The 14,494-nt window shown below is 32.8% G+C and overlaps 1 protein-coding gene across 1 annotated transcript in view; it reads right to left on the reverse strand.

Moving 5' to 3' along the window:
* Nucleotides 1-12,102, reverse strand: part of LOC126735418 (uncharacterized) — a 72,472-nt gene extending 60,370 nt beyond the window's left edge. The window contains exons 1-2 of the mRNA XM_050439397.1: nucleotides 11,923-12,102; nucleotides 10,566-11,237 (exon numbers count right to left, since the gene is read on the reverse strand). The gene's annotated coding sequence lies outside the window, so the exon portion shown is untranslated. The remainder of the gene's footprint in view (nucleotides 1-10,565; nucleotides 11,238-11,922) is intronic.
* Between the last annotated feature and the right edge of the window lie 2,392 nt (nucleotides 12,103-14,494).

Below are 14,494 nucleotides of genomic sequence, written 5' to 3' on the forward strand. Positions count from 1 at the left end.
AATAGCCTGTCCAAGCGAGGGGTGGTTAAGACCAAAAGTAAATACCGCTTTATACAAGCGATATTTGGTATTTACCGACGGCATCGGTTTAACCGCCAGTAACCCTGCTTAGAAGGAAAGTTATATACGAAAACGGATTGTATAAACAAAAAAAAAACTATTATAATATAATATAAATTTCTCAAAATATACTTAAAACTTAATTAAATATATGAATTTTTTAAGAACTGTAAAACCACAAGTGGGTTTTGTTCAAACTCCATCCAAAAGAATAATAAAGTTTTAAGAACAACGTCCATGTGCACAATACAGCGTCACAGAAATATACAGGGTGACCCAATAAGACTGTTCCTCGGCCATATCTCGGGAACTGTTCGTAAAAAAAATTAAAAAAAAAAAAAATTATTAGGTAAATCGGTCATGAAAAATCGTTGGAAAATATTTTCAATTTCAAAAATTTACCACCAGAGGGCGTAATTGCCATCTTAAATTTTAAAATTGCATTTTTCTTTAAATTTCGCATAACAACCAAATTTTTTTTTTTACATTTTTTAAGAGAACATACATTTTTTAAGAGCCTATTTTTAATCATGGCAGGTTTATGGATGCTACCTGTTGTTAACAGGCGCTGGGCCAAACGCACAAACACGCGGCGATGGTATCGTGGTCGATTCGGATAGCGCAAATAGAAGGCGCGGGCAGCGATGGTCGCATTTTGCAAACACTCAAAATATATCGCCAGCATATTAAATGCTTCTTGGTTAGAAATCGGCATTGCAGAAAAGATTCAAAATTCAAATAACTACACTTTCTGAATGTAACACAGCAGAATAATGATAATAACAATGACAACAACACAGCAAATGACAGCTGTTATTATTTCATAATGCATCATGTTTCATTTGTTTCATTTTCCAAGGCCTACCTATAATATTAAAGTGACTTATTACGTTCGGGATGCGTTTTTTTTCCTTATTTTCCCAATATTTGCGGTTAGGAAAGACATTTTGACAAACGGTTTTCACTGGCCTCTTTGGATGTTATTTGGCTACTTTTTCATAAAGAAAAAGTCATATCATTCCATTTGATTTTTTTGATTTTTTTAGGATTTTGGGTGATGGTGTCAAAGCTAGCCCCCAGGCGGAAAAGGATTCAACTAAATCAACTATATTTTGGTTGATTCTTATTGCCCAAGGAATGCTCTTTTCAACGATACCAAATTTGTTAAAATCGGTCAAACCGTTAAGAAGTTAAAGCAAGTTATTGCAAAAACAACTGAACGCGCTCTACCATCTTTGTTTTTGAAATGGCTGATTTTCTTATTTTACGAAAATCATAGATAACCTGGTTCTCTTTAAAAATATAAAAAAAAAAATTGGTTGTTATGCGAAATTTAAAGAAAAATGCAATTTTAAAATTTAAGATGGCAATTACGCCCTCTGGTGGTAATTTTTAGAACTTGAAAATATTTTCCAACGATTTTTCATGACCGATTTACCTAATAATTTTTTTTTTTTTAATTTTTTTTACGAACAGTTCCCGAGATATGGCCGAGGAACAGTCTTATTGGGTCACCCTGTACATGTAAAAACCGAACGACCGAAATATTAAAACATCCCATCTAAGCGATAGCCTTAACCGAGACGTCATTTGACAGTAACCGTTGGTTCTCACCAGACTAATGCTTGGACAGGCTAAAAATAAATTTAACCTAAGCTAAGCGTAAACCCGAGCGCACACCTGTGAACGCCTTTACTTCCACCTAGTCAGCTGACCCTATCAAGTCAGCAGCGCAACGAAAGGACCTCAATAATCCACCAATCAAGTTTCATCTTCCTCCTTCCGTCAATTTAAAATTAATTTGTATGGGGGAGTAGCACGCAGTTGACCTAATCAGCTCAAAGGGTGTACATATGTACTGCGATAGAACGTTTTCTTATTGTAACGGTCAAAATGTTGACATTCCAGTAATTATGAATATATATGAAAGTAGTCAAATCAAGAACAACCAAGGCAAGATTGTCTAGACTTACTAATTCGCAAGTTGAAATCTCCTAAAATGAACGTGTTGAAACCATAGTTGGTTCGGTGGATCATAAGTGGAACGTAAAAAATGTTTGTCTTGTACTTCGAGATGGTGCATCAATATTAATCCTTCCCATCAACTCAGGTTTAAAACTTAATGAGTGCAATACATTATTTAAGACATGTCTAGACCCCGATGTGTATGACCGATCTGAAGAGGTGTTAACTAATAAGGGATTCCTCCATCTGATGATAATTAACATAATCTACCGCCAAATGTTCTCTCTACTTGTGATAGTGAGGTACGTATGACAACTGAGCATAAAGAATAACTCCAAAGTCTCTAATATGGGACACACTAATCAAAGGATACTCATTTATGTTGTAGACGTTCAATAGAATGTCTACTATTACTAAAAACCATCAAATGACATTTCTTGATGTTTAGTTCCATAACATTTTGATTACCGATTGAACCAAGCGATGCAAATCCGACTGTAACTTAACTCAATCATCCATTCGGTAAACTTTCAAATACAACATCAGATTAACTATATACATAGGAAAATTTGTATGAAGAAAACAAGATGAGATATCACAATTAAGTTGATAAGTGTTCAAGAGTAATGGGCCACAATGTGGTACTCCAGAAGGTTTCTTAATATAATTAAAGTACGAATTTCGGTTGAACTAACACCGGAACATCCTTTATCCAGCATCTTCTGTCAGAAGTCACAAGGATAAGCATAAACTTCCCCAGCATTCTTAGCTTGCTCCTTAAAGACACACTTTAGACTACATATTTTCAGGTTAGAATTTTATTTTAGACAAATATTTCGTAAACACCAAAAGAGGGCTAATAAACTAATGTTATCGAGCTATGTACCTCCCAAGGTTTAAAATTGCTAGTGGTCAATATACATTGAAAACAACGAAAAATTAACAGAAAAAAATTTAAACAAACTAGCTAATTAGTTAGGTTTTGAATAAGTACCAGAAATTAAATTATTTACATTGATGCCTCAGGCATAGGTGCTGAATTTAAAGGTAGAGCTAAGAATCCGTCTAATGTCTCTAGACTCTAATACATACAGGGTGTTTCAGAAGGAATGGTGGATATTTTGGTATATCTTAGTATCCATGATTCTGAATAAAAAAGTTCATATAAATATGAATCATAATCTCAATAGTTACTGAGATACAGCCACATAGGAATTTAATGCTAGTGTTAGAGCATAATAACTTTCAATACAAATAAATGAACATTCGCTATTAATAGCTCAGCGGGATGGTTCGAAACTCCCACCGCCAACTTCAATACACTTCTCAGCTTTAGGAATAACTTCGAGTGTAGTTCTTTAGAGAGCATCATGAGATTCTAAATGCGGGCAGCACAATGCATAATCTTAGGATAATCTCATCTCGCGTATTTACTTTTTCTTGATAAACTTCATTTTTCAGCTATTGTGACAATCCAAGATCTAGAGGAGTAAGATCAGGCGATCTTGGTGGCCAATTAATGGAACCACCAAGGCCGATCCAACGTCCTGGGAAAGTTTAATTCAAATATTGTGTCAGTTAGCGACTGTAATGTACGGGAACTCCTTCGTGCGAAAAAATTATATTCTTTCTTGAATTCAAAGAAATATCCTCTATTGCCATATTGTATTGTAAAAAATTGAAATACTCGACTTCTGTAAAACGCTGTTGTAATAGAACGGGTCCAAGCAACGTTCTGGCAATAATTCCGAACCACACATTTACGGATAATCTATTTATTTATTTATTTATTCAACGGTATCACCCCTACTTTTTACAAAAGGTATTAACAAAATATATAAAAAGGCAGATACTATGTAATTATATTACATTTCGAAAATAACATTCTATGGAATCATGATCATTAATTTTAAATGATATTAACAAAAATTTTCAAAAACGTTCACAGTTGATCATGAGAACTGAACTTAACCTAAATTAAACTAATCTATGACACTGAGACTTGAATTGAGAGAGAGGAATGCCAGTGAAGTCACAATGAACACCATTTGCCAATCTAAAAAAATGGCTCAAAGAACTATTATACATATAGTTTGTTTGATGCTAAGGGATATGGAAAAGAACATTAATTCTAGTGGTTTGGGTTGGAATTCTTGATGCTGCTCAAATGATCAGGACAGTGTAAGTCATCTGAAATCAGTTTAAATAATGTGCAAAAAATCACAAAACTTTCGATCACCTTCCAAACTCCTTACATTCCTGGTTGTCCTCATATCCCTAAAGAAAATATAAAGAATTCGTACCAAAATCACCCCTAGGTCGGCAATATTATTAACTCTGTTCAGGTCTGTAGAATCTATATAATAATTAGATATTATTGGCTACTTCTTTCGTGAAATTGTTATGAAATGGCATTTCTCAGTGTTTAGAAACATTCAATTTTAAACAGACCATGTAACCAAAGTATTAATGTCGGCCTGAAGACAGTCCTCGATACGCTCAATTTTCAAATAAATTTTCAAGTCATCGGCAAAAAAATAGTGCTTTACTAAATGTTTAGAATAAATATAATTTCTTATTTTGTGTTATAAGCAAATGGACCTATTTTATATAACCGGCAACATTGATAATTTTAGGTTTGCAACTGTCACGTCGCGTCCCCTCTCTCATCCATTCGACATGGCGAACGATACGTTTTGGTTTTCTTCGTTTTATTTGATTGTAAATGTATTACGGTAAAATAAAGATTTAAAAAAAGGAATATGGTCAATCGTCAATGATTAGCCCGAGGTTTACACATTAACTAAATAAGTACCCAGCCACTTGACGAGCCAGCAACGAAGCCCCAAGGCTTTAAGTTTTGACCGTAACATAGAATGGTTAACTCAATCAAAAGCCTTGGAGTAGTCTGTATAAATTGGGTCAATTTGAGAATGTTCCACAAATGTTTGAAAGTTGTCTTGTTGATATAAAAGTAGATTGCTAACTATTGATTTTTAATGAACAAATCCATGCTGTCTACTATCAAAAAGTTTAGGAATTGATGATAAAACACTTCTTGGTTGATATTTTCCAATATTATTTCGATTCCCACTCTTAAATATAAGGACTATGTAGTTGGAAAGCCACATTTCGGAGAACTTTTCCATGATGGACTTGTTAAACAGTATATGAAGAGGATTACATAGTACACACAGCATTTAAAAAACAAAGGACTGACATTATCTGGACCAGAACTAAGTTTGTTTGGAAGAGACAAGATGCCCTCAAGCACTTCAGCAAGGCTAAATATAACTGGATTAAATGTAGATATCTTAGGCATTAAGGGATCTGTTGCTATAGCAAGTAGAGAAGTGTCTAGTAAAGAGATTTGAAAAATAATTACCCTCTGAGGCAGTAGAGATGCCCAGATGGATGGTATTTGGCAAGTTGTTATTGGATCTAGATCAATTACCAAATTTCCAAAACTGAGCAGGATCAGAGTTTAATCGATTCTCCAAACCAATAATATAGTTTCGACGACACTCACTGGCCAGCTCTTTACATCTTGAACGAAAATTACAATATAGCAAATATAGGACTGTTTTGCCTTGATAAGTTGTTTTAGATCTTTTGAGAACCAAGAGGGTTAAATTGGGATGGTTCTATACTTTTAAATGCACATAGACAACACATGCTTGTTCAATTACTTGATAAAAAGTTTCAGTTGTACCATCAGTATTGTCATTTAAAAGTTCATCCCATGCAACAGAAGAAGAAAAAACATGCAATGTTGGCATGCAACAAGTCCTTAAAGTAATCCTGAAATTATAAGTATGAATGATGGAAATTTTGAATCGATCGATGATGGAAATTCGATTTAACAGCGGCATGCGAATTTTCATCAGACCACCGGTACCAGTTATAGGTGTTTTTTAATACAGTCCCAAGTGAAGGTTGATTTTTCAGTAAATAGTATTGATAATATTAATTTACGGTGAGCATTTACTCTATGACAAAATTTTAGTCTACTAGCGAGATCATTGGGTTTCCGGTGTGTGTACCCGTTTTACACAAAACGGATATAAACCTTACTCATGTAATGTCCCCCATATCTTTAAGTGAGAAACACCGATGCGTACAGCAATTGACAGCAAAAGACACGAATAAATACTCTTGGATTCGGTAATCGTGTATTCGGAAATCGTCGACTATATTGGCACTTCCGTTACAGGCACCATAAACGAACATATCGGCATATTCTGCGTGCGTAAAGACCTGCGGCCTTCGTTACATTTTGAAAATTTGCGATGACAATACTGTAAATTAATTATTGCAATCAAGCAACAACTGTCACCCATGACGACATTCACCGCCTACCTAATCATGTATAATTAATTTCTTTCCCAAATCAGACGGCCGCCGAGAAGGCGGTGTTGCCATTATTTTAGACAATGCGTAATTTTCAATTCCCCAACCCGTATACTGATGTATTGTAATGTCTGCGCATATTACGACTTATATGACAATCAACTAAACTTCTTAAGAGTACGGACTTTACGAAGAAGATTTAAATAGGTGTAAGCGACAATAGGCTAGCGAGTCGTAAGTGCCCACTTAAATTAAACTAACCTAAGGCTAACTTTAATTAGAGATTCTACAACTTTAGGTTGCTATTGGTGACGTCAAATTACTGCTTGAATGCTAAAAACCACTTGCTAGAATAAACAGAATTAAATATAAAATAAATTAATGGCAATGCACCGGAACTTCCAAATTTTATTTTTCTTGTACCATTTAATTTAAATTGCTATATATTCTATATATCATTTATACACAGAACATATTAAAATGTTCCAAGCTTCTGACTAATTGTTTAAATCCGTATTTTTTTTGCAAGCTATTTATCAAATTGGCAGCCACCAAAAAGATTAATAGCAACTTTTGCGTTGCTAATTAAAAAGTGGTTTATAATTTAAATAAAACCCGAGGCGACAACCACTTAACACCTTTACTAATCAGAAAATGATTTATACGAGATTAACTTAATTTTTAATTGGATTGTATTCGTATGTGTACGAATGAAACGCCACATCGGTAAATATTATAATGTGCTGTCTTGTATTTTTATTTATAGATCGGTAGTTTTTTTTATTATACGGTAGAATAAACATAATTTAAATGTTCTTATGTGCGTGTGTAATTTGATTTAAATAATTTTGTTTATTTACATGCATAATTTAAATGGATAGTAGGTATATTTACTTAATATTTGCGTTTTTAATAAATATGTTTGCTTTATCATTAATATTTATTTTTAGGTATTATTAGAAAAATCAGGAAATTACAATATTAACCTTCTATTTAAATTTTATACTACAAAAATAACTATTATGGTGTCATACTCCTTCCTTGTATTTGTGTTGCTTTAGAGAGTGACTTTTTTTACTTATTTAAAGTGAAGAGTACAAGCGTTCTTTCAACCCCTATTCAGACCAAATCTTAAGTCCTGGAAAGTGATGCTGGTGGAGTATAATTAAATGGTATTCTATAGAACAATTTATGCACGCGATACCGAACTTCTCATCGAAAACATACAAAACATAATAGCATCATTTTTAGCACTTGTTGAAGATTTTGTCTCAAACATCAAATAATGAGAAGACCAAATTCATAGTTGTCAAAGCTAAAGTACCCAATGAATTGTAAATAGAAGGCGAAAGACTGAAAAGAGTTGGGAGGAATGGAATTACTTGGACAAATAAGCTACTAGATATTTATTTACTAGTCCGGATTTAAACTTGGACTTAAGAATTTGGATACTAAAATGTATTCCTAGTCACTCAATGTACATTATTAGCGAAAACCAGAAGTATTTGAGATTTGGACTCACCATAAAATATTCCGAACCTGGAGATTCTAAGAAGAATGGAGAAGAATCTATATGGAAAGAATAATCCTCAATCAGTCAATTGCATCATAAAAGGTCCAAAGTATGAAGTTTTACCAAGATATGATAAACTATTAATAAATAGATAAAAAAAGAAGCAAACAAGATTATCTAAACTAAGCGAATTCTTTAAGTTTTGGCTAGGCTACAGTTAAATATATCGCATTGATTCTGTATAGAGTTGTATGTTTTGCAAGCTCTACTTATAGGCGAAAATTTTGTAATATTGATTCGAGCTATTGAAAGGTAAAAAGTTTGAGAACTGCCAGCTGACAGCCGAGGAGTGTGTAAATTTAGAAGTTGCAAGATCTCTTGCGAGTCAATTACGCCATTAATTATTTTATGTAAGAACTATAAATCTGCCGAATCTCTTATTTCCTGTAAGGTTTTTACCTGAAATCTTTCAAGCAAAACTGTGAGAAGGCGATTTCCGGGTACACTTTTTCGCATTTAAACCAAAGGAAATTAAGAAATTTTCGCTGTATATTTTCAAGCTCTTGAACATGGTTCTGATTGCATGGCGACCAGACTTGGGAAGAATATTCCAAAATTGAATGAACATAGGTAAAGTACAGGAGTTTAATGCTAGAGATATTCTACGGAGAGTTCCTGACAAGAAAACTTTGCATTTTATAACTTTTTTTTATGATATCTTCGATATGAAAACTAAAAAGAAGTGAGTCTAAATTGACCCTAACTATCAAAATTGACCTGACCCTGAGAATTCTAATAAAAAAACAAACATAAATATGGATTTTTCTGATTTTTAAAGCTAAAATTTATTAAAGATTAGGTTGTGATATTCGTAAAACAAATGCAAAAATTTGACGTTAAAATATACAGACTGTTTATTTGACATTTAATTTATAGTTTGTCAACAAATGTTTTGACGTTTTTTTACCGTAAAGTTGTTTTGGCCTGGTTGCACAAGCAGTGGTTCAACTAAGTTCTACTGAACTGCAGTTCTTCGTTAAACGTAGTTTAGAGGTTCGTGTGTTGTTCCAGTAGAAGTTTAGTTAAACTAGGTTCTATTTAAAGTCTGCAATGGCCACATAAAAATTAAGTTATTTACTTATTTGTTTTTTGTCTGTGGCCGATTATAAGTATTTTTTGAACACAAAAAATACCGTAAATTCCGAAGTGTTGTTTGTTTAAAAGTGTTTTGTACCACCTTGCTGCTTGCCAAACCGTTTGAGTCTGCTTATCTGACATGGAGAAAAATTAGGGCAAGCAATTTCTCTGTGAGAGAAGAAAATGTTCTTATTAATTTAGTAAAAAAATACAAGGAAAGTATAGAATCTAAGAAAACGGATAAACGGATCTGCTTTAATTTCACAACATAAATGAAATTAAAGCAGAGGCCTTGAAGAAAATTTGTCAGTGAAATTTAATTAGGAATTTAACAGTGTTCTCGGAGAGCCCCTTAGAACTGTTACATTTCTAAAAAATAAGTATGAGAATATAAAAAAAGGGCCAAGCAAAAATTTATAATAATAACTGCAAGCGAGAGTGATATCCATGAAATATTGACATTGATGCTACTGTAGGTTTTTTTAACTTCTTTTAAATCATTTTCAATCTTAAATATTGTAAAATTTTTAGAATCAATTGTTATTCAGATTGAAAGCAAAAATGCTGATGATATTCTATCTAAAACTATTTTTAAAATCTATAAATAGTGTAATTGAACTAATACAAATCATCATACTTGTCCGTAACAGATGAAATTTGTTCAGAAATTCTATCTACTATGAATCTTACAGCTTGCTTTTCCAACCTAAATCTAGCCTTAAATTCTTTATCATCCCAAATGTTCAAATGATCCAGTCTATCCCTGTACACCCCCTGTGATGATCTAGGGTGTACAATTTTATTTACTAATTCCAGAAAATTTGCATCCATCCGTAATATCTTTCCAAATAGGATCTATTTTTATATTTAGGGTTTGTAAACGAAACCTAGGGTACCTAGTAACTAATAAATTAGGACCTCACCAAACATAATAATTATTGAAAGGCGACTGTATTTACATGAATATAAAATATCAAAATGATATATTAAATATTAACTTAATCTCAAAAATCTGCTTAAATTCCCTTTGAACGTTCCAAATTGAACAGTCAAGATGAACTGCAAGTTATCGTTTGAACCAACATTGTACAACGGATTAATTCCGCTGAACCGGAGATCTTTATGAACTGTTGTTGAAGGCCCATTGTACAACCGTGCCTAAGTGCATAAGGTAATTTGATATTTTTGACTTTTTTGATGTTTTCTTCGGTAGTAGAAAAAATTTCATATGTGTGTAAAATCCCCTTTTTCATTCATAAGAAGTTTCCCATTCCTCAAAAAAGAACCATTTTACACACTTGTTACATAAATAACTATTATAAGCAATTTTAATTTTTTTTTATCTTATACAGAGTCTTAGTACAGAGTCAAGTTTTACAAAAAAGTGATACAGAGTCGGAAAAACCTTAAAACTATATCTTAAAAAATGACAAAGATACCCTGCAATCTTATCCAAAATGGGACACAGTGTAATTTAATAATATAATATGATCTTATTTTAATATATCAAAAGCAAGTTAAAAACAAAATAATAACTTACCTTTAAAACTGATTTAAAAAGAAGATACTGGTACAAATGTTCAGCTCTTTCTAACGCACACGTTGAGTGCAAAATTAATTCATAAAAACCGAGTTAATATATTCTATTCTACTCAAAAACAAAAAATTAGCCGAAATGTAAATTTTATATTAACAATTAATGAAAAAACGTACGATAGATAATTGAATGAAAGCACCCACTAAAACGACCGGCGATCGAAGATTAACCCGTTACCAGCTGGTAAAGAATAATTATTATTATTGAAGAACGAACGATGAAGAGCAGCGAACGTCCTTGCGCGGCCTTGCGACTGTTTTAACGCCACCTACGGTAGCCGCAATGTTCTCTTCGCTTCTTCCGTTTGCCCCGTTTGTTTCGTTCGGATTGGCACTGCGATCTGAAGAAGCAGGAGCCGCCGTTGGATCTTCTTCCGTGAAATGCACGTTTTCTTTTCGACGGTCTGTCGATGATGGGGAGGAAGAAAGCACGAGAGTGGGTGGTGAATGAATTATTTATGTAATTTGGCATTTGTGAATCTCTGCAGTAGTATCCAAAAAATTTTTCGGATCAGTTCCGAACTGATCCAGTCCAAGCAAATACCTGTTCCACGGATCAGTTTCAAGTTCGAGTCCGAACTCCAAACGGAATCCAAGTACATTGCGGCCTATGGAACTAAAATGACGCCGATTAATGTTTATAAAAAAAAGCCAAAACTTAAAAACGAATCGAAAATCGAAAAAAAAACGTATTAAGACAAATGAATTAACTCTTTGCGATATTATTTAAATAAAAAAAGCATAATAACCAAATAACTAACTGTTAACAAAAATAATATACAAAGATGTACCATGTTCTGTTAGAATTATGCCATTCGTTTAAATAATGCCATTCGTTTAAAATATCTGAATTGTTTTTAAAACATCGATTATTTGTCGGTATTGACATTATATTACCTTACTATTCTTGGAAGCACAGCAACTTGTCCTCCGTCCGTCCGTCGGTCAAAATTATAGAAAATTAGTTTTGTTTTGTACTTTTTGCAGTTCCTAAAATGTACTTTTTGTTTCCTATGTAGGTATTATATTTTTTATAAGAACGTTTTATTTTTGTTTGCATTTTTTCGCAGTTTACTACTAGATTATGTTTTTTGTTATATTTGTTTGGTAAAAGAATTAAATATCATTTTTGTTTTGTATTTTTCTGCTGTTTACTACTAGAGTATGTTTTTTGTTATATTTTTTTGGTATAAGAAATAAAGTACCATTTTTGTTTTATGTTTTTTTATTACAAGGAATACATTTTATTTTTAAAAGTCTTATCTGTGTTTAATACTTAAAAATAAATACTAAGTACCTACCGTGGTTATTATAACATAGAGTAAATCCCCATCAGTTGTAATTTAAAACCCAAACTACAATAATAATAATAATAAGGTAAGAGTATTTCGACTATTTCGGAATATCAACAAAACAGTGCCAGTCCGTCCGCATCACACCAAACAAAATTAGTTCAGACTCGAACCATCAATACGACATAAACAAACACCGATCCGAGGGCGGTGGCGCTTTGCGCTACCAAAGTTTACTGAATAAAATACTATTTTATTTAATTTAATAGTATTTTATTCAGTAAACTTTGGCGCTACTTGTACTTGGCATTATCGTTTAAACGTAAACCAGTCCGGACTCGAACTTGGACTCGTAAAATTTCTAGTGGATCAGTTAGTCCACTGTTCCAACTGTAAGGATTAGTTCCGCGGGATCAGTTCCAGTATTAGGCAGCCATCCCTACTCTGCAGCACTTCACAATATCTATCGCATTAAGGGTCGGATTTATAAATATTTTTCAAAAGTTAACTTTACCTTTGTAAGACCCTGTTTATTTCCTAAAGAATTGAAATATTTTTCTTAGTCATTAAGATGAAATTTATCGGTCTGACCGAAAAGAGGTCCAGGATATTTACAAAACTAAAGCTAGCTCAGCGGTACCGTAAGTAACCAAATACGGTTTACACTTAGCGTTTCCCCTCGGGAATTATTTTTATGGGTATCGATAAAAGAGTGAGATAAATAATTGGTTTATAAAATTCATTTGAATTTTGGTCACTAAAGAATGAAGTTATTTAATAAAAACAATAAAGGGTGTTGCGACGTGAAATAAACTGTGTTGGTTTGGTGTAGTGTTTTACTACAAGAAAGGGGTGAGTGTTATCACAGAGTATGCTTATTTCTATCTTATTGATTACACCGATATTTTACCTTTTTAATTAAAAATGTGAATAATGAAATATTTTAATGACCGATTGTTGTTTGTCTTGCTTGTGTTGTTGTGACGATTGTTTATTGTTTCTTGTTAAGATACTGAGCTGGTCTGGGACCATTGCACTGCTCGTTGTATTTAACAAGGCTTTGTATTTGGAGAGGACCCTCGCGTTTTGGTGTCCATTGTACCCCTCAGTACAAAGTGTGTTATCGTCAAGTGGTCTAGATCGGAGATTGCTGTCTCAATCTCATGTTTTATGATAATGTTTTTGGTAGCATTTTGGCTACGGTTTGTGAGTAATGTAGTGCTCACGTTTTGGCATATTGAACGATTGTATATCATTCAATATCAGTACGTTGTCGTTACTGGGACATTTAACAATCGGATAAAAATAATAAGTTGGTGAATAATGAATTTTGGGATATTTAAGTTAAGTGGTTAAATGTTGGTGAACATGAATTAAATGGTTATCTTAAAAGTAAAATCACTGAGCAAGTTTAAAACATATTAATTCATATTATTCATATTAATGAGAATTAATTTTACGGGAATAAGTGTGCTCAGGTTACTTTTATTATTTCAGGTCTACACGTCACCATCTCTACTTTGGAGTCGCCCAAGCGCCCAGTTGTTTTACAAGGTGTTTATTCTATTTTTATGATTTATTTTGATTATTTTGGACTATTTTGAATTCATTTAACGTATTAAAAATTACAAAATTATTTAAATGATGCTCACAGGTTTTAATTATTATACCTTTAACCATCAAGTTACCCTTAGCAATAAAATGTCATATTCAAAAAAGTAGTCCATTTTTCTCAAAGAGACCTCTTGATAATAAAAATTTAGAGAATAGAGGGACACAAAGTCAATGGTCTCAAAAGATGTTTATTTTAAAAAATGATTACACGTGTTTCGCCCTAAGGCATCGTCAGATCTAAAAGAAAACTTTGAAAGATTTGACTGACCGGTAAAGCTAAAAATATATAAATACATACAAAATAAAAATAATGTTGACGTTCACATTAATTTCGGTGTCAAAACTAATTAAATAAAAGTAAACAAAACAAACAGAGTGAGGTTAAGTTGAACAGGAGAACGGAAAAAAAGCAAAAAATAAAATAAAAAGTGAAATATGACTTGGTCGAGAAATGAACCAGACTTGATTGTCACGAAGGCAGATAAAGGTAATTGCTTGGTACTCATGAAGCGATGTCATTATATCGAAAAAGTTCTGCATTTTTTGAATTCAAATGAGTTTGTGCTTATTCCTAGAGACCCAACAAACTCATTTTTTAATAAACTCAAAAATACTTTAGATAACACCGCACTCACTCTCGACTTCTTCCACACTAATAAGTATAAGTTATACCCCATGAACCCGAAAACACCTTTACTTTACGGTTTACCCAAGGTCCATAAGACTGGCTATCCCATTCATCCTGTAGTTTGTTTTTTAGATTCACCTTGCTATTTACTATCCTCGTGGCTTAATAAAGTCTTAAGAGATATTACAGCATTTAATAACATTTACTCCACCAAAAATTCTATAGATTTTGCTCACCAATATCTGAAAAAACGATATTAATATCTTTAGATGTTAAAAACCTCTTTCCAAGTATACCTCCCAAGGATTGCGTTGTTCTTGTCTTGAATTTGTTAAATAA

Source organism: Anthonomus grandis, chromosome 4, assembly GCF_022605725.1.
Source record: "Anthonomus grandis grandis chromosome 4, icAntGran1.3, whole genome shotgun sequence".
NCBI lineage: Eukaryota > Metazoa > Arthropoda > Insecta > Coleoptera > Curculionidae > Anthonomus > Anthonomus grandis.